The following is a 23,325-nucleotide window of genomic DNA, read 5'->3' as shown; positions in this document are numbered from 1 at the left end:
CCAAGCCACCACCACCACCATCCTGTCTCTCCTCCCTCTCCCTCCCGTCTGTGCCAGCGGGATCCCAGCTCCGCGGCAGGGACTCTGGCCTGGTGAACAAAGACCGGCTGGGGCCAGAGGTGAGGCAGGAAGAAGGGGACTTGCAAAGGCTCCATAGTGGCGAAGTCTGAACAGGACTGACTGAAACGGGCCGGGAGAGGAGCCCCTCTCCATGGTGACATGGCAAGGCAGACGCCAGTGCCACTGGGCGCTCGCAGCCAAGAGCCGCTCTTTCGATGACAGCAGAGACCCAGAGAAGACACCGATTTTTAAAAATGGTAGTTTCGAACCCTCCTTTAGACTTGTAGGAAAAAAAAGACCCGGTTTCTGATAACCTCACTCAAATCTGAAATCCAGATTCCCAACCTCTACAAAATAAACAGGTCAAGCAAGTGTTTATTTATAGATGCATCACCAACGTGCCGACCCTGGACAGGGCCGGTCTATGGAAAAAGAAATTCTTGCTCTTCCTCCAGCAAGTAGAGACGCTTCTGAAAGCGTTTGGTGGCATATGATTGCTTTTTTCAAAATATCTCTTCGAGTTTTAATACTTGAAGCTGAAGAGGAGAACGCTCAATAAATATTGTAACAAAGGAACATTCTCCAAGAACGCCTCCTCCGTGTCCTGGAGCCAGATAAGACCCTGCTGAAAACTACACCATCCACGCCCAGCTCGCTGAGCAGAGGCTGCTGCTGGCCCAGGACAAAAAGTCCCATTTTGCAACTAGGTAACATGGAGTGGGGACAGGAGACGAGCGACATACGGTATAAAATTAGACAACTAAGCTGCAAGTAAACAGGTAAAATTCCTTTTGGAATTAACCACAAAAAAATGGGAAATTTTTCAAAAAGATCTTGAAAGCATTCAGGCCTCATTATGAAGGTCAGGACTTCTTTGCAGAGAGCAGACTTCCTCCTGGGCTAAAAAAGTCTCAAAATTTTTTTAAAAAATGATTCTTAAAAAGTCTTTATAGCTGACTTCTGTCAAGAAATGCTCTGATCTTTAAAAAATCAATCAATCAATCAATCTTTGGCCAAAGCACTCAGTTTTTCAGAGCTAAAGTCAGCTCAGAGTCAGTAAGAATTTCTCCCAACAAAACGCAAACACTTCCATGTTGCCTTCCCCATCCTTCCAAAGGCCCAGTGGAGGCTGTGGTGGAGCCTCCAGATGAGCACTGAACTTGGAGTCCACGGGATGCGGGGTGAGCAAAGCAGGAACATATCTGACATGGTGGTACTTACAGCCCAGGGGACACCACAAGATCCGGAAACGACCACAGCAACCGTGTGGCTGGTCAGCCACAGGGATGCCAGTGGGACATTCGCCACCCCTTGAAGTAGTCTGCAGGACGATGAAGCAGGAAATGAAACTGTGGCCGGTGGCCCGCTCGGCCCCTCTCTGGCTGTCCTTCCCCCACTGCCTCAGCGTCTGTCTGTGTCTCCATCTGCCTGTCCCTAACACCATTGGCCCACCTGAGCCATGAACTCCTGCTCGCCCGTCAGAGGTTAACCAAGGGGTCCCCAGCAAACCCCCAGCCCAAGTCAGGCCCCCTCCTCCGTCGAACCCCTTCCGTTTTTCATCTTTGCGTGTGCCTGTCGGACGGGCCTCTGCCTCGACAACGGGGCCATCAGTTCCACGAAAGCAAGAGTGTCTCTTTTGTTCCCTTTCACAAATATTTTCTGAAGGAAGAAAATTAGAAAGGAAGACAGGAGGCAGGTGGCCCATATGCAAACACAGCACAGTCATAAACAGAGAATTTGCAATGAGTCGGGTTTTTGTAGGGGAGGGGGGACATTTAAAATAGAATTTTAAATTCCGCTTCTCTAAGATTAGTACCAGTGTCACTGAAAACCCATTTCCTGGTACCTCTTGAGCCTGCAGCTGGCACTGGCTTCCACCGTGCGACAGTTTGGTGGGCTGGCCTGGGTCCACTGGCCTCAGGTCCCTGACACCCCCAGAGAGCCGTCCCCCACCCAGTGCTGCCAGAGCAGAAACGCAGAGCCTCTGACTGCATCACCTGCCAACAACCTCTGGAGCACCTTCCTGCCCTTCTAAGTTAGCTCCCCTGGTTAAGAAAACACCGAAATGATATGTCTTAGTTAATTATAGGATTCTTATCTGTGGCCAGAAGTTTTGGGTTTGGTTTTGTTTTGTTTTTACCCATTTTCAGTTCTTATAACCCTTTCAAGCAAATTTTTGAAGGACTCAGTCAAGGCAACACAGCTTTTCAGGACCAAGTTCACGACAAAAGAAAAGAGGGGGAAAAAATCCGTCCTGCTTTTGGATCATGCTCATTCCTTTCCTGCAAAGGAAATGTGGAAAAGTTTCAAAAACATCAAGTATTCGGAGTCAACTAAAAATCCAAATTACCTTTCTCCCTTCTTCCTCTTTCTTTCCCTTTTTCTTTTTCTTCTCTCCGTTTTTTTTTTTGGGGGGTTGTTTTTTTTTGTTTTTGTTTTTGTTTTTGTTTTGCCCCCTCAGCTACTCCGCCCTTCAGAAGAGATAAAACACCAATCACCTTGGAATCCATGAGCCCCTCCATTTAATTAATGTGAGGGTTTTACTGGTTTTTATGGGTAGGGAGTTAAAAATGATCTATGGCATTGTACAGTGCTGGGGCTGGAAGGACTCTGAGTGTCGCCCAGCTCCGTGCGGGAGAAGGGACGGGAGAAATGGGGAGAAAGAAGCAGATGCCTCCAGGGCCTCTGCAGCTGGCACCCCGGGGGCCTGGGGCTCCTCTCCGCGCCCCTGCCAGGACTCGCCCTGCCACTCTTCTGAACCTTTTCTGAGTCTCGCCCCCTTCCTCTCGTGAAACTGGCTGAAAGCAGCGGGTTTACGTTGTCACCGAGCAATCTGGGCTGAACCTTTTTTTTCTCCATGTTCATACATCAGGGTTATTTGCACCTTCTGATGACAAAACAGTGTACGACGTTGGCTGGACGGTCTTTGGTTGACTCAGTTTTCCTGAGGTTTTCACACCCTTTTTTGCTGTTGTAAAACTTTGTTGGATGACTGTGAACAAATCCCAAAGGCACTTCTCCCTAGGAATGGCCAACAGCATTCACTTCATAATTTAAAAAACAAGATGGAGACATTTTAACTTGGAGAGGAGCAGGCAAAGCTACCTGGCCCGCTCATCGCCTCTCTCCCAGAGGGGTGGGGTCAGCTCCTCCTCTGGGCCGCCTCTTCCTGCTCCCCTGTTGTAGCCCCCACAGCCTCCTGAGACCATGCGGGGCCCGTGGGTAACGGCAGGACTGCTGTGAGCACATGCCATGGGTTCAGCCTCCTCCTGCTCCATCCACCCCGACTCCCGCTAGACCCACCCAAAAGGGGCTTTGCAGCTGGAGCAGGGGAGCTGTCCACACATCCCAGAGTAAGCGGTCAGGCTCCTCAGAGCATCGCTGGGCACGCAGGCCCCGATCTGGAATGACATGACAGCTCCCCAGACACCACATGCTGCACTGAGGCCGGGAGATGCAATGATGGACCAGGACTCTTGCAAGCAGAATACCTCAGGCCTCTTTATCATTCCCTCGAGGGACTTCAAAGGAGAAATTAGCAACATTCTTCAGAAGTAGCGTGAAACTCGTAGTTATGCTCTTCTATGGCTATTTCCTGGCCAGTAATTTACATTCACATCATTCAGGGAAATTGCTGGCATCTTCCTGACTTGCTCAGACCAACCTGTTCAGTCATCGAGGCGGGACACAGAAGAGGGCAAACTTCTGTCCCGCTCACCAAAGACCTGCAGTCCAGTTGGCCATGGAGCCACCAGAACAGAACCTCACAGCCAAAGCCAGGCGCCTGAGAGACCGTCTGTTTTTCTCCAGGCGAGGAGGTCAGCCAGACTGCCCCAAATCACAGCTGACTGTCCAGTCTGACAAACAGGGCACTTGGAGGATGGCATGCGTTGGGCAATTAAGCTTAAAACGGAAGGCTAAGCCTTCAAGGTCTTTGGGCAAACAAAGTTAGAAATATAAATGGTCTCATTTCCCCAAGTAGAGTTGAGTTTTCAAATTTCATTAAAGGTTGTATCTAAACACGTAAAATAAAAATGATATATTGAGGCAATTACCCAGAAACTTAATGTCAAAACTCACAGAATCTTCACCTCAATTAGTGAACTAACTGAAGCAAAAAAATGAGCATATGGCTAACTCGGGGACTAGCTGCCTCCAGGTCTCACTTTGTCGGGTGTCAGAGGCAAAGCCCGTGGGTGGGAGACACCAGGTTCCACTGGAGAGTGGTCCCCTGGGCCGACCCCTCAGGAGCAGGGGCAAAGTGGTGGCTATGAGCACATGGGTCATCAAAATGGCCCAAGCCCACGCCCACCTCTGTCCCGCTCTGAACAATGGGGATGATGAATATACTGTCCAGTCTAACAGAAGTTCAGGAGGACAGAACTAATCCATGGACCATGCTGAGCAGGCACCTGGCGGCTGTCCTTGCAATGTTTGTCACCATCCTTACTCTTAGTCCTATTTTCACCTGTTCCCTGGGTTCGTTCTTAGCTCACCTATAGGAGATGTCTCTGGTCTGGTCTGCGTCACACAATTCCGTGTTTCGTTCAGGCCTCTTCTAGAAGCCTGTCCCTCCAAAAGGCCTCAGAAATGAATTACTTCTCTGTCCACTACAACCACCAATCCCAGAAAAAGAAGATCGAAACACATACATTTCAATGTCTTCTAAGTCTGTTTAACAAGAATCACTACGATCTCATAAAACAATTCTGCTCTGATAGCTCCACTTTTAAACACATGCACGCCAAAAAAAAATTAGAAAGACAGAGGAAACAGTTATTTTTAAAATAAGAGCTTGTCTTGGGAATAACTGCAAAACGTTCCGTTTTAATAAGAAACAAAACTTCAAATGATCAAAACAGGATAATTCTTATTTTAGAGCGTTGGGTCTGATGGTATTTGGGGCTCCAAACTGGGCAGAAAGCATCTGAACAGCTCTGAGTGAGCGCATTCCTCTCTGTACTAAGCTGTAGTCGGATGTGAGTGGGACCCGCCCGGTCAAGGTGGGGACGCTCGCTGCCTCTCAGAGGAGGGGAGACGTTGTGTACCCCCGCACAGACACCGGCTCAGCATCGTGACCCAGAGGCCCCTCCGTGGAGGCAGAGTCCGAGCTTGACCCGGCGAAGGTGCAAACTCCCACGTGCTGAGTCCCATTTGAGATCCCGCACCCCGTCACACTCTCCAATATAGGGAGAACTGGGTTCAACTGAATTCGACAAGTTTAACTCTAGTGCAAATCAAAGCCACACACAGACCATGATAAACGCAGCCAGGAAATGCAAGAGCCTTGTGAAGTTTTCACAGCTTGCCGTTTTCGACCCTGTGTGTGGAGTGGAACAGATGGAAATGGGTGGAGGTGGCATGAACTGTATGTCACTGCAGGAGTCAGCGGCTGGTCCTGAGCGGGCGGGGAGCAGGTCAGGACCCCGATTTCTCCCTGCTTTGCCGTGTCCTGTGCCCCTGGGGCTGACCAGCCAGGCTTTGGGCATGAGGTCGCATTAAATGTGAGATATAAGAAGCGTGAAGAAGTCACCCCAAGATGGGAGTTCCCCAAATCCAAGTTCCCCTGTGCCCCCAACAGCTGTCCGACTTTGGCCACGTGGCCCCAGCTGTTTCCTGGGATGACAGGAAAATGCAGATGTCGCCCAGGGCGATGCCAGGAGCGAACGAGCGTGGGAGACAGCGCTTGGTAGAGAGAAGCTCCGTGCAGAAGGGAAGACTTCTCCTCTCCGTGTGTAGTAGAAAGCGTTTTTAGAAGGAGAAAAAAAACAAACCCTGCCTTGGAGTTTTAGACTAAAGCACAGTGTGGACCTGGAGTCTGATCGCCCCAAGTCCAAGGCCCACCCCACCAGGCATAATTCAGGGAGGTCAATCCCACACCCAAGGGCAATCCTTGACCCTCAAATCAAGAGAGCACGCTCCAAATGATGCCCACGAAACCCCTGCCGTGTGCCAGGCCCAAGTGTAGCAAGGACCCAGCAGTGACCTAAGCAAGGCCCTTGCCTGGCAGAGCTCGTAGGCCAGTAGGGGAGGCATCCAGAACCCCACAAAGAAGATAATAATATGTCAGATGGGCTAAAAGCTGTGGGTGAAAATGAGCTGCTTAAATAGGAGTATCTGCCGACACACCTGCCACACCTCCACGAGCCTCTGCAGGGATTTCCACCGCCCCTCCAGAAATGGGGGGAGGGCAAGGCTGGAGGCAGAAATGAAACCCGATTCACTTGCTGGGCCCACATTTCTGTAGCTTGGTGTTTGGCGGCGGGGGCAGGGGTGGGGGTGCTCTCTATCTCTTCAGAGTACAGATTTAAATTAAATCAAACTAAATTTAAAATTCAAGGCAGAGTTCTCACCCCGACCGGTAGCTGGCCCCGTCTCACTCACGTGTGCCTGCCGTGCAGCCCAGAGTGGGACGTGCTCATGCACATTCTAGTATTTTCTCCCTAGCGTGGAGCATCAGAGCAGATGCTCATTCTAAAGCACCATCTGGAGAGAATGGGGGAAGGGCAGAGCCCTAGAACAGCTCATGAGGACTCCTCCTGGGACCGGTACTGTTAAGGCCATGCCCGGGGCCAGGCGTGAAATCCTGCACCCAGGAGAGCAAATCTGCAGGGGACACTAGACACTTCGGTCATCCCCGCCAATGCCCCGGCACTCTGGCCCCAATTCTAGCAAGGAACGGAGAATCTCAGAGCAGTGTCTCCCACAGAAAGAATGCGGGCCACGCGCCAAGTTCAAGTGTTCCAGATGAAGTTTGTTTTCACATACTTTCTTCAACGTGATATATCCGCAATACTATCATTTCAGCATGTATTCAGTATAAGTTATTAATGAAATGATTTGCAGTATTTTTTTTTTCACATTGAGTCTTCAAAATCCAGCATGCATTTTACAATTACAGCTCATCTCGATTGGATGCTAATTTTCATCAGAAGTACCTGATCTGGATTTAGATTTTATAAAATTTACGGCTCAAAAAGGAGAGTTACTTGCCCAAGTTAATCCCGATAAAAAGTTTTCCAACAACTGAACTGAGTATCCGTTTTTAAGTGAAATCTATTAAAATTAAGTGCGATTTAAAGTTTCATTTCCCTGGTCGTCACTAGTCACTGTTTAAGTGTTCACTGGCCACTGGTGGGTGCCATCCTGGGCGGCAAAGACACAAAGCCTCTCCATCGTCACAGCAAGTCCTCCCACACAGGACTTCCAGGACCTTGAGCTCCAAGGACAAGGACCGTTTCTTATTCCCTCCATTCCCCTCCCAACAAAAGGCACTGGGAAGTCACGTTTTCCCACAATCGATGGACGACTCTGCAGGGCACTAGATAGAAGCACAGCTTCCAGGCTCTGCCCCAGATTCACTGCCTTGACTACGGACAGATGCAGGTGGGCAATCACCCCAGGGGACTTTTAAGCCTCAAGTTCATGGCCTCCGATTTTCCATCCTTCCAAGTCCCCTTAACCAGCCGACGGCCATTGTTGTGAATTAGGAACTGACAGAGACAGGAGCGTACACCCCGGAACTCAGCCAGGGCTGGCCCCAGTGGGGCTCGGTGTTCGGAGACAGCGTGAGTCCCCTCCCCTTCAGCTTCCTGTCTGTGACAGGAAGACCAGCGAGTTGTTATCGACACGCAGGCAATCAGGAAACGCCAGCCACCTTGGACCCCCGGCCACGCCATCTACTCCTAGGTGTCCGCATGCTTATCAGAGACATGTACTAGAACGCTCAGTGCACATGTCCTAAAGATGAAAACCGGAAACTGCGCAGCGTCCACCCACAGTCGAATGGGTACCACAACCGAGCTATGGAAAGGAACAAGCTATGGTGGTGAGCAAGCAACACCTGGGAAGAACCTCATCGACGGGGTGCTGAGCACGGGGAGCCACACACAAGAGAACACGCTGCTCGGCTCTGTTTATATAAAGTACAAAAAACAGGATAAACCAGCCGACGCCGAGGAGGTCCGAATGGTGGTCTCCTCTGACTGGGGGTTGGGGTGGCAATGAGCAGAATGGAACCAGGGAGGTTCTGGGGTGCTGTTCGTATACTTGACCTAGGTGCCGGTTGCACAGGTGGGTTCTGTTTATGCAAATCCATCAAGCTGTACAGGTATGGTAGGTGGTCTCTAATGCGCGTATATTATACTCCAAGGAAAAAAAGAGTTCATAGGGAAAAAAAAAAATGGTGGAGTAAAGTTTCCGCCCTATAAAAAACCAAGAGAGAAGCAAAGGACACAGAGGTAACGTGGCACGAGCGTGAGCGGGCCGAGGCGGCCCAGCCCTCTCGCCTTGACCGTGAAGGCGAATGTTCTCCCATTCAGGTCAACTCCCGTTCGCTTTCAGAGGCGCCCAAGCCTGCTCTGTTCGCGCATCTCAGGCTGGGTAACAGAGCTTGTAACCACTTAGGGTTGATTTTCTGACGCGGCTCACAGTCAGACGGCTAATGACCTCCAGTCGCCAGGCCTGATGGGTTTCCAGGGTCTTAAATGTCTCTTCTAGGGACAGACTTGGCAGGAGGCTGCAAGGCCCAGCCCTCCCGGGCCACACCATGGGCCTTGCTCAGCTTGGCAGCCACCGACAGGCCAGGCACGCACTGGGCGGGGTGAGGTCTCACACGGGGCTTTAAAAGGGTGTTCTCTCTTAGCCTCTCTCCACAGAAGACTTCCGGGGCAGAGCTCACCATAACAGCCGGCCCAAGCCTCCTGCTGCATCCCCAGCAAGGTAACTTGCTCTCTGATCCCAGAGACATCCTACTTCATGTCCAGAGGGCCAGTGTCCCCAGGGAGGGAAGGACAATGAAAACTGTAACCTCAGAACGGGTTACTTCGTTAGAATTTCTCAAATGCCCCGATAGAGAAAATAAATCAATCCCAGGAAACTTAAATGTCCCCTGAGGAAGCCCAGCTCCCTTTGAAGTGGGGGGACTGGAGGTGCTAAAAAGTGTGGGCCACGCTGACTACAGGGATGTACTGCTGGGGGTCGGGGGGATCAATCCGGGTTCCCGGAATGAGGATCCCACACATTCTGAACTTTAAAGAGCGGGAACCACGGGCGCCCTCGCTGGGATCCATGTGGCTTCCCCCCTCAGGCTCGCCGTGACCGGACGTGTGCAGACTCCGCCCCTCCAGGAGGCTTTCCAGGATGCCCTCCCGCCCCGGACCCGGGGCGCCCTTGGTGCCCACTCTCCGCCAAGCCTCCTTACCTGCAACTCTCCAGCAGTACCTACCTGCACCCTGGGCCAGACTGGCTCAATGCACCCACGCGCACACTCACACATCCTCCCCGCCCCCACCCCGCATCTCCCCTTTGTCACACTCATCACAAGAGAAATCAAATGGTCCTTTGACCAAGTGTTTACACCTAGTGCACCCACTGGAACCCGAGCTCCGTGAGGGCAGGGCCTGGGCAAATCTTAGCCACCACCCACTCCCCAGCAACCGGTGTTTATTTCCTCGTCCGTGTCCCTCCGTGGGTTAGGGCTCACTGAGCGGGAACACCAAGGCACCTAAAACACCTGGTTGTCCATAAATGTCATTTCTCTCCCTCCCTGACATCTCCCATAGCCCAGAAAGACTGGACTACAGCCACGGGGCAAGTCCTAGAATCGAACCTAAGCCCAGCCTCGGCCAACTGGTTGACCCTGGGCAAGTCGCCGAACCTCTCTGAGTTTGATCAGCCCATCTGTAAACAAGTACCATGTCACCTGCCTCTCAGGGCTGGAAGGATGACTCACACACGATAGCATTATTTTCTTCTGTCTTTATAGTTTCCATCCATTTGAGGCCATTTCCCAACAATGCCAACTCACAGGCCCAAATAAGAATCTGGTACCTGATTCACTTGATCATTGACAGATTCTACTCGGCGAGGCTGTGTTAGGCCTGGGGTACAGGGAAAGGACAAGGCAGACAAAGCCCCTGCCCCTTACAGAGCCTGATGTCTGCGAGGGGAGAGACTGTTCAGGCGCCTTCATCTTTTCATGTTTCTCTTTTTAGTTTGTGCTTTGAGATTTTTTCCCAACAGCTACATACCAGATGTATTATTTAAGTTACCTCAGACTCCCGCACCAGGCAATAAAAATATTGTGGATTTTATTCATATTATTTTTCTTTTCGAAATAAAAATGACTGCGATGTCTTAACAGAGAACGTAAGTAAAACTAGCTTTTCCTCGCACGTAACAGTGCTATGCTTGCTATTTACCAAGCACTGGCTGAGGGTTCCCTTGGATGGGAGGACCTGATTGCAGACACCCAGGTGCATCACAGACTCCCCCTCGTGGTCTCGGGCTCACCCAGGGCAGCAGCGGCCATTCCTGACTTGCTCCCGTTCCCACCCGCGCCAGGAGGTACACAGGCCGAGCTCGCTTGCTTTCCTCAGCGGCACATCCCCATTCAAACCCGTCGACTCGTGACAACTAAAGGGGAGCAGGAATCTCCACGCCGTCGCCGAGGCCGATGGAGCCTGAGAGGATGGTTCCTGTCATCACAGTGCCCTGGCCTTTGATGGAGAAGCAGTGGTCCGCAGACGTGAGGAATGGTCCCGAAGGGTCCTGGCTCCTTGTGAGCTCGCCTCTCCTATGACCTCTGTGCAAACTGAGCACAAAAGGAGGAAAATCTGGGGGCGCTGCACCAACCCCCCGAGACGGTTCTGAACGGAGCGGACCCGGGCACCTCTCCCTCTGTGTTCTGAGCAGAGTGTCCTCCCCCATGAAAAGTAACTGTAATCCTCACTCAGGATCTCGGGTTCTAATTTAAAACCCAAAAAGCCCTGGCTCCCCTCCACTGGCACCTGCCCCCTCTCTGGCTGCCAGCCCTGGATGCTACTTTCCACTTTGCAAGAAAGAGTTTTGCCGGCTTCTAAGAGTTTCAGCACCTGCTGAGAAGGTACAAGTCCCAGCTCACCATGCTGGGAGAGTCCAAAGATCTAACATGAAGCCGAGCCCCCTACCAGGCCCTGCAGCCCCTCACTGCAGAAGAGGATGTTCCAGGCACTGGACCGTGTTTCCTTGCCAAGATGCGCCGTGCCATCCCCACCCCCGCCGCTCTGACTTTGCACACTTGCTTTCTCTGATTGGAAGGAAAATGAGTAGGATGGCTGACCTACAGTGGCCCTGAAACCCTGGACTCTCTCCGAGGGCCTTCCACTCGGCTGCAAGGACAGAGCCCAAGCAGTGGACTCCAGAGATGAAAAGCCGAGAAAGAGATGCGCTGGTCACTCCAGGGACTGAGACTCGGGCGCAAACAGAAATACACCTTCACCATGACCAGGGGCTGGAAAATCACCGTTTGTCGGCCTTTCATACTGTGAAAAATCACTAAGACTACAAGCATACACACACACACACACACACACACACACACACACACACATCATCAATACGGCCAACTTAAGAACAGTTCTGAATTCAAGTTTTCCCTTCTTCTCATTCTAAAGAGCCCCAAGGAGAGTTTTTCCAGATTCATGATTGGCGGAACCTGAGAAAGCCTTAAGAAATGCCACCAGCCCACCAGGACAGTCACTCCGTGAACCAGTTCAGCTCAGCAAGTGTCCCCAGAGCGTGCCAGAGCCAGGCACCCCGGCAGAGCCCTCGGAGCACCCCAGGCGCTGCAGCTGCAGCCCGGGCCTCCTCACCATCGGCGTGAATCGGGTCTCTCCAGCAGGAGCACCACACGGACACCCGGGGCCGGCTCTAGGCCCTGCGACCGCCTGTCACAGGGCTCAGCGCTCCAAGCGGCCACACTGGGTTTCCTGCCCTACTGTGCTAGTTTTGAAAATCTTAATAATTTTTAAGAAGGGGCTCACATTTTTACATTACATTAGGCCCCGCAAATTCTATATCCAGTTCTGGAGACACCGAACGTTATACGGTCAGAATTAAAAGCACATCCAGGGAGCTTCTCTTAGTCCTGGCACCTGCGACAGAGAGCGAACACACACTCTGGAAACGGCGCAGCCTCGGGTTTAAGCTCATCGCCGGTTTGAGCGAGGAACTTCCCAGGAGCGTTTCAGAACCTACACCAGGAGTGAGGTCAGCAAAAGCAGTTTCCAGGAGCCCACTTATCCCGACACTGATCTATAACGGTACCTTCTCTTGCGCAGCTCTGCCTGACAACTTAAAACACATGAGGCCCTTTAATTTATCGCGTTAATGTGATTACACATTCATCCCAGAGTCTGGCCCCCTAACCCTAACCCTAAACTTCTGTGATGTTTACAACCCAAAGTTTACGCTCTTCCAGCCTCTTCAAAGGGAAAACCTTTACCTTAGTTGAGAGATCGGCTCCTTCTACAACCTGAAAAGAAAATTAAGCCCTGTCTCGCGTGCCCTGCTCTTAGTTTTTACAACCCATCCCCAGGACGGAGCGCTTTAAACACCATTTACAAACAGGCTTAATTTTAACCTTCTTTTGTGAAGAATGCAGAATCAATTAAGTACTTGCTGATAATGCCCTCACGCCGCATTCTGGTGACATCTCACAATTAACGCTGCCCGTGAGGCTGAGCGAGCAGCTTCGCACACGATCTCTAGCTGCTACGAGCATCGCGCCCACCCAGAGTTGACCGTAGGGGGCTCAGACACAGCATGCCGTGTGGGGAGTTTGCATCTTTAAGAAATCAGTTTGTAGACGGTTTAATGAAAATACACCAGAGTATAGTTCAGTTGGAATCGAGGATTCCATCAAACTCAATTAGGCGGCAGAAAGCTTCCCAACGTACAAGGGACAGGGTAGAAATTTCACTTGGGTCCTTGAGTGTTTCCACCTGGTCTGGTACAACTGTTTTCACCGGTAAAACCAACCACGCTTAGGAACGGCAGTGACAGGTCTCAGCCACGCCCCTTGTGATGAGATGAGAAAGAGACTCAGAGAAGTCAAGCGCGCACCCCCCAGGACACGGAGCAGTCCGCGAGGACTGGGACCAGAGGCGCACGGGCCTGACCCAAGGAGGACAGTCCTTCGAGGTCCTAGGAGCCAGCAACCTCTGAATTCAGACTGCCTGGGGCCAGGTCCTTGACTCTACCTCTCACGAGCTTCCAGAACTTGGGTGGAGTGAACCTCTCTAGCCTCAGTGTTCACATCTGCAAAATGGGCGTGTCGATTGTGTCTAGCTCGAAGGTTGCTGAGAGGAAACGAAATAACGTAAATAAATGCGTAAATGTTGGTTACTATTATCAGAACTCAAGTTTCCCAATTCCCCGTCTCATGTTCTGTTCCACCAAACTACTCTCTATGTTTGGTTCCTCATCTCCAAGGATCTCTCGGATGAGGGAAGAAGGTTATCTGCGTGCAAACACCAGGGATGATGCACCCACAAAGCACCACACGAGCACGGGAAAGTCATGAGATGCATTAATCGCGGGTCTTCCCGGATTTGTTGACCCGACGGAAACTAATTTTAATCGATGGCCAACGGGAAGGGATCCAAAAACAATCTAAAAGATAAACGACGACTTTGAGGTTTATGAGATTCTAAAATGCTCCCGAAGGGCTGTGGGTCCCAAGGTTTAATACCATTAGACGGCAGCAGAGCACCGTCTGGAGCTCGGTTAATGGTATTGTGTCAGTTTCCTGATCTGGATGATATTCTACGGCCGTGCAAGGTGTGATCGTGGTGGGAAGCTGGTTGAGGAGCACGCAGGAACTCTCGAGTAGTTCGGCAGCTTCTCGTGAGTCAAAAATTATTTTAAAGTAAAAAGCTAAAATGAAATTACGAGGCAGCATCTAGGAGTGCCAAAAGGTTAAGGGGACTCTCCGCGAGTGTCCGACGTATCGATGCAGTCAGGTTCCAGGCAGTACGGCCCCACGCGGATTCGGGAAGAGATGCCGGATGAACATCTGGAATGATTCTAAATCAAGCTACTTGGGGGAAAAACATGTTTCTCTTTTATTTTACCATTTAGTATAACACAGGGAAACTTTTTTTTTTTGTCCATAGTTTAAAAAATAATCATAAACAACATGAAATGGAGATGTATATTGCTGCGACAGCTGATAAATATTTATGGGGAAGGTTTTGCAATGTTATGCCCTTAAGGATGTCCAGAAAGGACCAGAGAGAGATTTAAAGTTGAAGAAAATAATTGACAGAAACAGTCTGTCAAGGTCTATGCATCAGGTCGACCAGTTGGTCCTGGTTCCCAAGAAGGAAAAGGCTGTCACTAATATGTCAATAATATGTCAATAACAGGGACTGACTATATATTTCATGGAGCAGTCCGGGTGTGGACAAGGTCCAGAGTATACTGAAGGATCGAGGAGGCAGAGGACACAGGAGGCCAGGGCTCCAAATAGACTGTCCCCATGGAGACTACTGGACCTGGGTGATGGCAGGACCGAGGGTGAGGAGGCAACCTAGGGGTCCACTCTAGGAGGAAGGGAGATGGGTCAAGGAGCTGAGGTTCTCTCAGACAACTGGGAGAGAAACACCTGGGGGTAGCCATGGCGAGGAAGGAAGAATCTCCACCTGCAAGGGCTCAAGAGGAAGTCAAGTCCCGGGGGAGGGCTGGGACGCGAAGCCGGGGAAGGAGAGCAATGCACAGGAAGGGGCCGCACCAGCATCGGGTTTCACTCTGCCCTCATCCTTCTTCAAAGGGTCTCCTCTCCCCGACTGGGCTACCCGGGACTGTCACCGCATTCGAGTTACCAGCCACGTGCTCACTTTTGAGATTTCGCTATGTCAGTCTTGTGTTTCTGGTTGTGGTTTCAGCTGCCCACCTGAGACTTCCCTTCTCGAGCTTACATAAAAATAACTTCCGCTCACGGGCCAAGCCTCAACGGAGAGGACGAGGAGGATGAGATTTTTCTCTGTTTCTCGTTAACCCTGTTTTCTGAAAGTGCAGCACTGTGGGCCGACCAGCAACGGACAAGCCTTCTCCACCCAAAGATGAGACAGGGAGATGGTAAACGAGCTGTAAACAATCATTTAAAGGATGTAGAACAGAGAAGAATGGACATCAACCCAAGGGGGCTACAAACCAGTCCTCTGACCATCTCTCCCCATCATGAAAGATCCCATCCTATCAGTTTCTTTCAAAAAGCTCCTGGGGTCCTGGCCATGGCTGTTCCCTCTGCCTGAGGTGCTCTTCCCAAGCATCTGGCAGTGGTGCCTTCCTGTCTTTCAAGGATCAGCTTGGATGTTGCCACCTTGGAAAGGCCAGTCAGTCGCTCCCCATCCCACAGCACTTAATGCTATGTGTTCTCTGATATTCGCGAACTTGAGAACACACACTCTGTGAGCACCGGAACCCTGTCTGCCTAGTTCCTGCTGGATTCCCAGCCCCAAGCACAGTGTCAGCACGGAGCAGGTCTCAGCCGCTGGAAGGTGACTGAAGGGAGGTGTAAAGCCTGTGTCAGGAAACTTGGGGAAACTGAAGGGTCAGACGCCCAGATGTTCTTTGTCCGTGACGCTGAAGGATGGGGGGCCCACCGCCACCTCTGCAGGTCTCCGTTCCCGCAGTAAAAGGGGGTGAGTGCGATAGGAAAATGAACCAGGTGACCTGTGGGGCCCTTGCTGTCCCTGCGCTATGGGTCAAGGTTGTCGATAACCCGACCTACTCCTGCCCACTCCTGCGTTTCTTCCTTTCATCTATGCTCCTGTCTTTTCGGCCATTTTCAATCATTCTTTCCCATGACCCGGAGAACTGACGGGGGACTGGAGCGCGTGTGTTTCTTTCAAAAAGCTCCGCAGGGGTCTCGATGCAGCACCCAGATTTAGAGCTAAGGAGCTTCCTGCAACGTTTACTTCTCGTTACAGTCACGGAGCTGCACTGGATCTCGATGGGAAGAATATGAAGTGTATCCACGGGGATCTGAACAGATGGACTTTCCTAAGCATCGAGAACACTCCAGCCCCAAAACACTTCTACCTGCTGCATCAGAACTCAAATGGCACCTGAAAACCAAGTGCTTGAAAAGCCAGTCTGGGGACACACAGCTAAACACCGTGGGAGGCACCCCCAGCCCATGCAAAACACCCCCTCAGAGATCCTGGTGGGCCAGCATGATAGCTTCAATGCTTTGACCCAGCAGAAGGTTTTTTAAAAAACCTTCCTAATGTCTCCTGGAGTCACAGTCGCAGCCCCTTTGTTTGTGGGCTATGCCAGAGCAGATAAAATTTCATTCTCTGAATCGGACCCAATTGAAATATTTCTCGGATAAGTGGTGGCCTCCCGTCACTGCAGGGGGGAAAGAACGAGAAAGGGGTGGCGCCACATATTTTGGTGTTTGTGGACAATGAGACATTCTCCAGCCTCTGTAAGGTCAAGGCGGGTTAGAACCGTGGGCTCAGCAAGGTGGTCACCATCTGTCCACCCAACCAGCCCTTGTTTATTGCTCCAGCCAGTCAGCAGGGGTAACTGAACTGACTCCAAAAACTCAAATTCAATCCTGACTCTGTGTGGCTCCCCTGTCCCTCGGTCTCATCATCTATGAAATGAGGCTGCATTAGGGTTCCACGCAGGCCTTTCCGAGCTCTCAAATTCAGTCACTTCTGAGGGGGATCAGAACCCCGTTTGAGAATCGAGCCTTCTCTACGGTCAGAGAAAGAGCAAATAAAAAGTAAATCAATCTTATTCTCAAGAGCAAGGAAAATATCTCACAAAACATAACGCTAGAAATGGAAACGTGTCCATGCAAAAACCTGCACCTAAATGCTTATAGCAGCATTATTCCTAAGAGCCAAAAGATGGAGGCAACTTAAATGTCTACCATCAAACAAGTGGATAAACACAATGTGGTAAAGCCATACAATACAATATTATTTAGCCATCAAAAGTAATGAAGCACCAACACACATTGCAACATGGATGAACCTTGAAAACATTCTGCTAAGTGAAAAGAGTCAGTCACAGTAAAAACACGTATTATATGATTTTGTTCATATGAAGTTCAGAATAGAGAAACTGATCAAGAAAGAAGATGCCTGGTCGCTTATGGCAGGAGGACGGGGGTGGGGAGTGAACGGGGAGACAGGGGGCTGATAGCTGGCAAGCAAAGGGTTTCTTTTGGATAGGACGAATTGTTTTAAAATTGAATGTAGTGCTGGTTACCCACATCTGCGAATATATTAAAAACTACTGGATTGTGTAAATGGGTGAATTGTACGGTATGTGAATTATGTCCTAATAAAGCTGTGAGAAAAAGAATAGATTAAACGAACAAAAAAATCTATTCCACAATTTTTGAAACTAAATCAGAGGAAAACGTCGTGGAATAAATATACACACACTTCCCTAAATGGTTCTGCATGCAGGTCGATAACTGACCCGAAGCTACGAAGCTAGTTTGGGGTGGGCAAACCTCCTTCTTCCATAAACCAAACAAACTGCTAGCTCAGCAGGGGGCAGGCCTGCGTTTTTCTATTGATTTGTTTCTGTTTTAACAGCCAAAAGCGAATTTATTTCTACCATTCAAAGGGCGACCAAGGTTTCATCTACTTTTTATACGTCATTTTTATTCTCTGAGCCAAATTATGTCCCATGCAAAAGGTCCATGGATTTTCAACTGTCGACCTGTGGGGGAAATGGGTTTGTTCTGTTCGTTAGTTAGTTTGTTTCCATTCGTTACTTTGTTTCGACTGGGAAGGTCCCGGGTGCTAAGCTCCCTCTCTTCTCTCTGGTGCATCTTTCCATATCAAATTTCTCACTGCGAAGGCTGTCGAGGGGGTATAAATAGCTCTTCAAAGTCAGGATGGCAGAAATGTCAGGCTGATCCCTCCTTTGATCTTCCCATTTGTTCCTGCTGCTAACTTTCTCAGGCAAGTTTGGCATGTCCTACCAGGGGCTATTTCCTCTGACTTTCGAAACAGTGAACTTGAATTAGCAGTCCGATGTGGGGTTACACGGGGATTTCTGGAACATCGTATCTTCATTAAGAGCTGTGACAGAGAATACAGGAAGGTCACAGCATCACGGGTCTGACTAAAGATGACCACAGGACAGGCGATCAGAAGTTTCCCACGGTTCGAGAACACCCCGGCACACAGGAAGAGGGTCTTTCCTGAGGCCGCCCCATTTCGAAGGCTGGACGATGTTTCTTTCACACGAGGAATGTTCACTGGTGGGTGGAAGGGAGGGCCCACAGGGCGAGTTCCGTGTTGAACACTGGATGGCAGGTCGGGGGGCCAGAACCCAGCTCTCTGCTCCTGTCCCCTCGGACCGCCTCCCTGCTTCACGTCCTCTCCTGGGTGGGGCTCAGCTTCCTAGGACCCCAAGGCAGGGCTCCCAAGTACAGAGATGACTGGCACTCGCGCAGCCAGGACGCCGTGCCCTTTGCAATGTGGAGATGGGCAAGCGACAGGGGAGGGTCCTGCTACCTCGACCAGTCTCAGGGCTGAGGCAATGGTGTACGGTGGGCCCCCGCTCTGGCTGGGACAAAGAGACACCAGCCAACCAGGGCCACCGCAGGGGCCTCCACCCGCCAGTCCCATATACCCTTCACCCTGTGATAACAGGGAGGTTGCCCCGTGGGGGGCAAGCCTGGATTCGGGGCTGGCTTATTGGCCAGGCCTGCCCCCGATGACCTCATCTCTCCATTTGCTGAGACTCTGGGAGACGGGGTTTCCATCGAGAGCTGTCACAGAGAGTTTCGAGAACAACTTTTTCCCCCCAACACACCTACGCAATGATGCCAGGAGCAGAGGCCCTGGCCCAGCCCTGCCACGGCCCCCAGTCGCTCACTCCAGAGAGGAGGCGGGGACCGGAAGTGGTGACATTCTGCCTCCAGCAAGTGTCTGGCAAATCTGGGCTGTTCTTAGGAAAATGTAAAAGCTAAACTGCTCCCAGGAATCGAAAGAGGAAGACATTCTGCCCAGGCCCTCGGAGTTGAACCTCAAGCCAGAACAAGACCTTCTGCCCCTCCACCAGACCACAGAAAGGCCAGCGATGCCCCCCCCGCCCACCCCCAATCCTTCTCAACACCTTCCTAAAGCAACAGCAATTCCAAAATCCAGCGTCTGCTTACACGACACAGAGATGAGCCAGCTGCGGCCAAGCCCCCGCCTGGATGTCCAGCAAACAGAGGACAGTGGGGGCCAGAGCATCCTGGGGGACCTCAGCCCAAACTTCGCCCTCTCCGGCATGGCCACAACTTAACAGACAGCGTGAGAAGCGGACATTGGGAACGACGAGCCCTCGGCCCGATTCCAGGGGTAGCCCCACTGTCCCGTAAGCCCGGAATTCCTCCCGTGCGCGTGTGTCCGGCTCTGTGTGCTCACTCGAAGACTCGTTATACAAACAGGTTCGCGAATCGGAGGAAACGACCCTCTGGAGACCAATAGTCTGACTTTTGGTTGGGAAATTATGGTCCCTATAAATACATGCCAGGACATGCTTTATATTTTTAACGCAAATATTTACATTCCAAACAAAGGCACATGGAACCGAAGGACGAGCTATTTGTACCCGCGATAAGAAACCCTAACGGCCCCGCGTTTCCAGCCTGAGTAGATGGCTCCCGCTTATGTTTCTGAAACACCAACCAAACGTCTGTAACGTTTTCCCCAAGACTCTCAAAACACACATAAAAAACTGTGGTTATTATCTTTTAATAGCTCAAAAATCTAATGCCAGGAAATCCAAGGTTATTCCTTTATGCTCTTGATTCCTCCAGAAGTTTAGCGACAAGTGTTAACTCTCCTGTGCCACGCTACCAAACCGGGGACCCTTTTCCGACTTCTGGGTACACACCCAGAGCCCACGTGAAATCCGTGTGTGACACCCTTTCTCCAGGAGAAAGAGGCTTTTGAAAGAATCGCGTCAAATTGATGCATTAATTCAACAAATGATGGACTCTCATCACTATGTGTAGGCCCAGCCATGAGTGGGTCCCACAGACGTCCTCCTCCCCTGGGGAATGAGGGGGACACCAGGTCGGGACAAACAGACGGCACCCAGGAAACTAGAACGTGATATACAGTGGGATGGGTTCAAGGTCGAGTTCAAATAGAGTAGAATCGCAGACCAGACACAGGAGGAAGGGAACACTTGGACGGGAGAAGGGAGACGTGGGAGAGATGCTAAGTTACTGGCAAAGGCTTCCAGAAGGTGCTCAGGGGAGAGCGTCATGGGGGCCGGTGAAGGTTCGGGCCACATGGGGGGGACCAAGTGGGCCCCGCTGTGCCTCCGAGTGCAGCCGTAAAGTTAGAAGGCAGCCTCGCGTCCATGGCTAGTCCCTGTCTCAGTCTGGCTGATGACTCACAGACAGCGACACAGATGACCAGCCTCACTGTCCAATCTCAGTGCCCAGCTGTCTTCATCAACCGCATATCTAACAGGCACCATTTGTTGACCCCGCCCCACAGGCCAGGCCTGGGCTCAGCACGTTACAGTCACTCCCAATGGTCCCTTCCACTGGAGGGAGCTCCACCTGCCTAAGTCTTCTGGGGTCTACACCTGGTGGTGTCTACACCATCCCAGGAGTGTGGAAGGAGGCCCTGGGCACACACAGGCCAGCCTCACCCTCTCCCTTAGACAGCAGGCGTGTCACGCTGCTGGCTGCCCCTGGAGGAAGGGGCTGCCCCAGGAGAGGTTTCCCACGCTGCCTGCGACCGGGCAGACCGGTCAGCCTGACTGCCCAGTTCTCAGCTCAGGATTACAAGGTCCACTTGCCCACATCCTCCAACATCGACTCCGGTGGGGAACGAACGTCACCTTTTTATTTCCATCCACCTTCCTCCTCCCCTCTCTCTCCATAGGTTCAGAACTCAGCCTGGAAAGAGGGGTTCAATATGAGGAGCTCCTCTGAACCCTAAAGTGTACTGTTTCTAATGCACAAACCACACTACAGGGTAGAGATTATTAACCCAGTTTTACAGATGAGCAAACTGAGGCACAAGGGGATTAAGCCGCTTGCCCAGGGTCACGGTGATGGAACAGAGAAGCACAGAAGAGACTCGAACCCGGTCAGCCTAGTGCCCACGCTCCCCCACCACCTGTGCAGCCCCCGCAAGGGTCTATGGGATTCAACACTCAGGCTGAAAAACCGCCAGCAAGGCAGCACCGGACACTGGGCTGACTGGAAACGTGAAGGAGCTGGCTAAGCTCACTTCCGTCAGCATGAGTGAGTTAACAGGAGTCGGGAAGGATGGCCAGAGCCATCAGACCCCTTCTGACACGGGGTGAGACAATAACAAACCTTCTGAGACTCCTCAGACCCTGAGATGCAGGGTCCAGCCTCCTAGCAAAGACGCCAGGGGCCCAGGCATGGGGCAGCTCCCTGCGAGGGCACAGCAGAGCAGTCCAGAACTTTCCCCAGGACCCAGGACCGCCCTGGGAGGGAGGGAACTGCCGCCTCCCATGGCCCGCGCCCTTCCCCTCAGAGGCTGCACTGCTATTTTTTTTTTTTTTTTTGACCACAAGGAGCAAAATGAACCAGTGGGTGCATACTCCATTTCAAGAAAAAAAAATGCAAAACCACCAGGTTCCAGCATATTGTAGGAAAAAATAATTGCGCCTGGCTTGTATCTAATTATTTGCCCATGTTGGGGTATTTTCCAGGCACCTGGGTGATGGAGCTGCCTGTTTCAATATTTTCATCGCAAACACAATTCTGGAAGACGGCCAAATTTCCATTATAATGACACCTCTGCTTTTGAGGATCTGCCAGCCTTGCTTTCTTCAAAGGCCCAAAAGGTCTGGGCTAGGATGAGCTCTACAGATCTAAAATAAGTGTGAGGGAGAGCCTGCCCAGCAAGGAGGCCCCTGCTCGCCTGCTTGGGACTCTTTTGAACTTAAAGTGCGGCTCAGCATGTGACACTCAAAAGCCACCCCAGGACATCCCCAGTGAGAGCTGCCCACTCTGCCCTCTGCTTAACCGCATCGGACCCACAGCCTGTCCTCCATGTCAGCTGAAAGCGTCTCTCACAGCACCTGGGTACCTAGCCCCCTCTTTGCACAGATGAAGAAACAACCCTGAAAAGTGGAGCAACCAGCCCAAGGAAACCTGACTAGAATCCAAGGCATCCTGGGGCTCCCGGCCTTATGGGGTGTCAGAGCAGCCCTTTGAGGTAGAATATACTAGAAGGCATGCCCTCTGAGAAAGATGCACAGCTACATAAAAAGTGCACGCGCAATTTCAAGGAGTTCAGAGACATCTCCCGCCACCCCCGGTGATGAGTGCTAAAGATGAGGCCAGCATTTATCGAGCGCTTACTGTATGCCAGACGCTGCTCCAAGCCCCCTGCAGAGGTCACCTCACGCACAGCACAGGACCCCAGCTCTCAGGCCAGGTGCGAAGTCATCCTAGACCACTGCAGCCAGGCGCCTGCTGCACCTGTCCCAGGCTCAACGCCATCTGTCAGCAGCATTAAGAGACTCTGATGTGCAACTGCTGCCTCGCCCCTCCTCTGAGTGCCGCCTCGGAGCCCAGCCGCGTGCTGACTCTGCCCCCGTGTACCTAGCCCGGGGTGGCACCCGAGGGAACGTGTCAATACTGCATGTGCTGCTGATGAAAGATGTGGCTCGAGTTTCCTCCGCATCCCTTTCGAAATCAGCAGAGAGAATGAGAACCTCCCCCAGCTTACAGCTTGCTGGGTCACACCCGCCCTGCCTCTCTGGAGCTCTATTATTGCTATGCACCGCCCCTCCCACGCCCCTCCTTCCTCCGGAGGCACAGGCTAACAGCTTGGTCTGTGTGATCTCGAAGGGCCTCCCTGCCCTCTCATTGAGACAAAAGGGGATACCTGTCTGACTGCCCGGCTCAGGGCCAGCTGGAACCAGCAGGAACCCAGAAAATGAAAGCCGTCGTGATCAGTGTCTTCTCCCTCAACCCCTGTACTTAAAATAATCCTATATGGGCCCAAATCAACACAAAACCTTGACTTTTCTTCCTGAATATCTAGACTGAATACGCTAACTAGACGACTGACACCTTTATGCTTCATTTCATGCTGTGAAAACACAGGTCCGCATGTGAATCATCTCGGCCCAGTGCTGTATTTAAAGGAGGAGCGTCTCAGGAAGGGAGTCAGACCCTAGCACTTGAGAACAATAAAGAAATACATTGTGCGAGTCAAAACGCTCAGCCTCCCGATATCTGGTCAGCTAGGTGAGAACACAATCTCTCGGTTCACAGAACAGGATCAGAGGTTCCCATGGAAGTAACTCAGTATCCTTCCTGAGCATCCCAGCTACAGACCAGAAGGGAAAACAGGGTACCAGTGACTGACAGCGTCACTTCAGACTCACATGCTACTAAAGGGCGTGCCCACGCAAATGACATTCCCATACCAGCTGCTACTTTTTAAAAAGTTTCTGCCTTTAGAACTT

General features: G+C 51.5%; 1 protein-coding gene across 7 annotated transcripts in view; it reads right to left on the bottom strand.

Annotated features, from left to right (window-relative positions):
* CHST15 (carbohydrate sulfotransferase 15) overlaps positions 1–23,325 on the bottom strand; it is an 82,667-nt gene that overhangs the window by 43,885 nt on the left and 15,457 nt on the right. The window contains exon 1 of one of the 7 annotated variants that reach the window (XM_039870773.1): positions 22,211–23,197. The exons of the other annotated variants lie outside the window; for them this stretch is intronic. The gene's annotated coding sequence lies outside the window, so the exon portion shown is untranslated. Of the gene's footprint in view, positions 1–22,210; positions 23,198–23,325 lie in introns of those variants that run through there. 7 annotated transcript variants of the gene reach the window in all.

The sequence above is a fragment of the Pteropus medius genome, unplaced genomic scaffold (genome assembly GCF_902729225.1).
Source record: "Pteropus medius unplaced genomic scaffold, Ma_sr-lr_union100, whole genome shotgun sequence".
Classification (NCBI taxonomy): domain Eukaryota; kingdom Metazoa; phylum Chordata; class Mammalia; order Chiroptera; family Pteropodidae; genus Pteropus; species Pteropus medius.
Note: the sequence above shows the minus strand (reverse complement) of the source record. Positions and strands in the feature narration are given on the sequence as shown.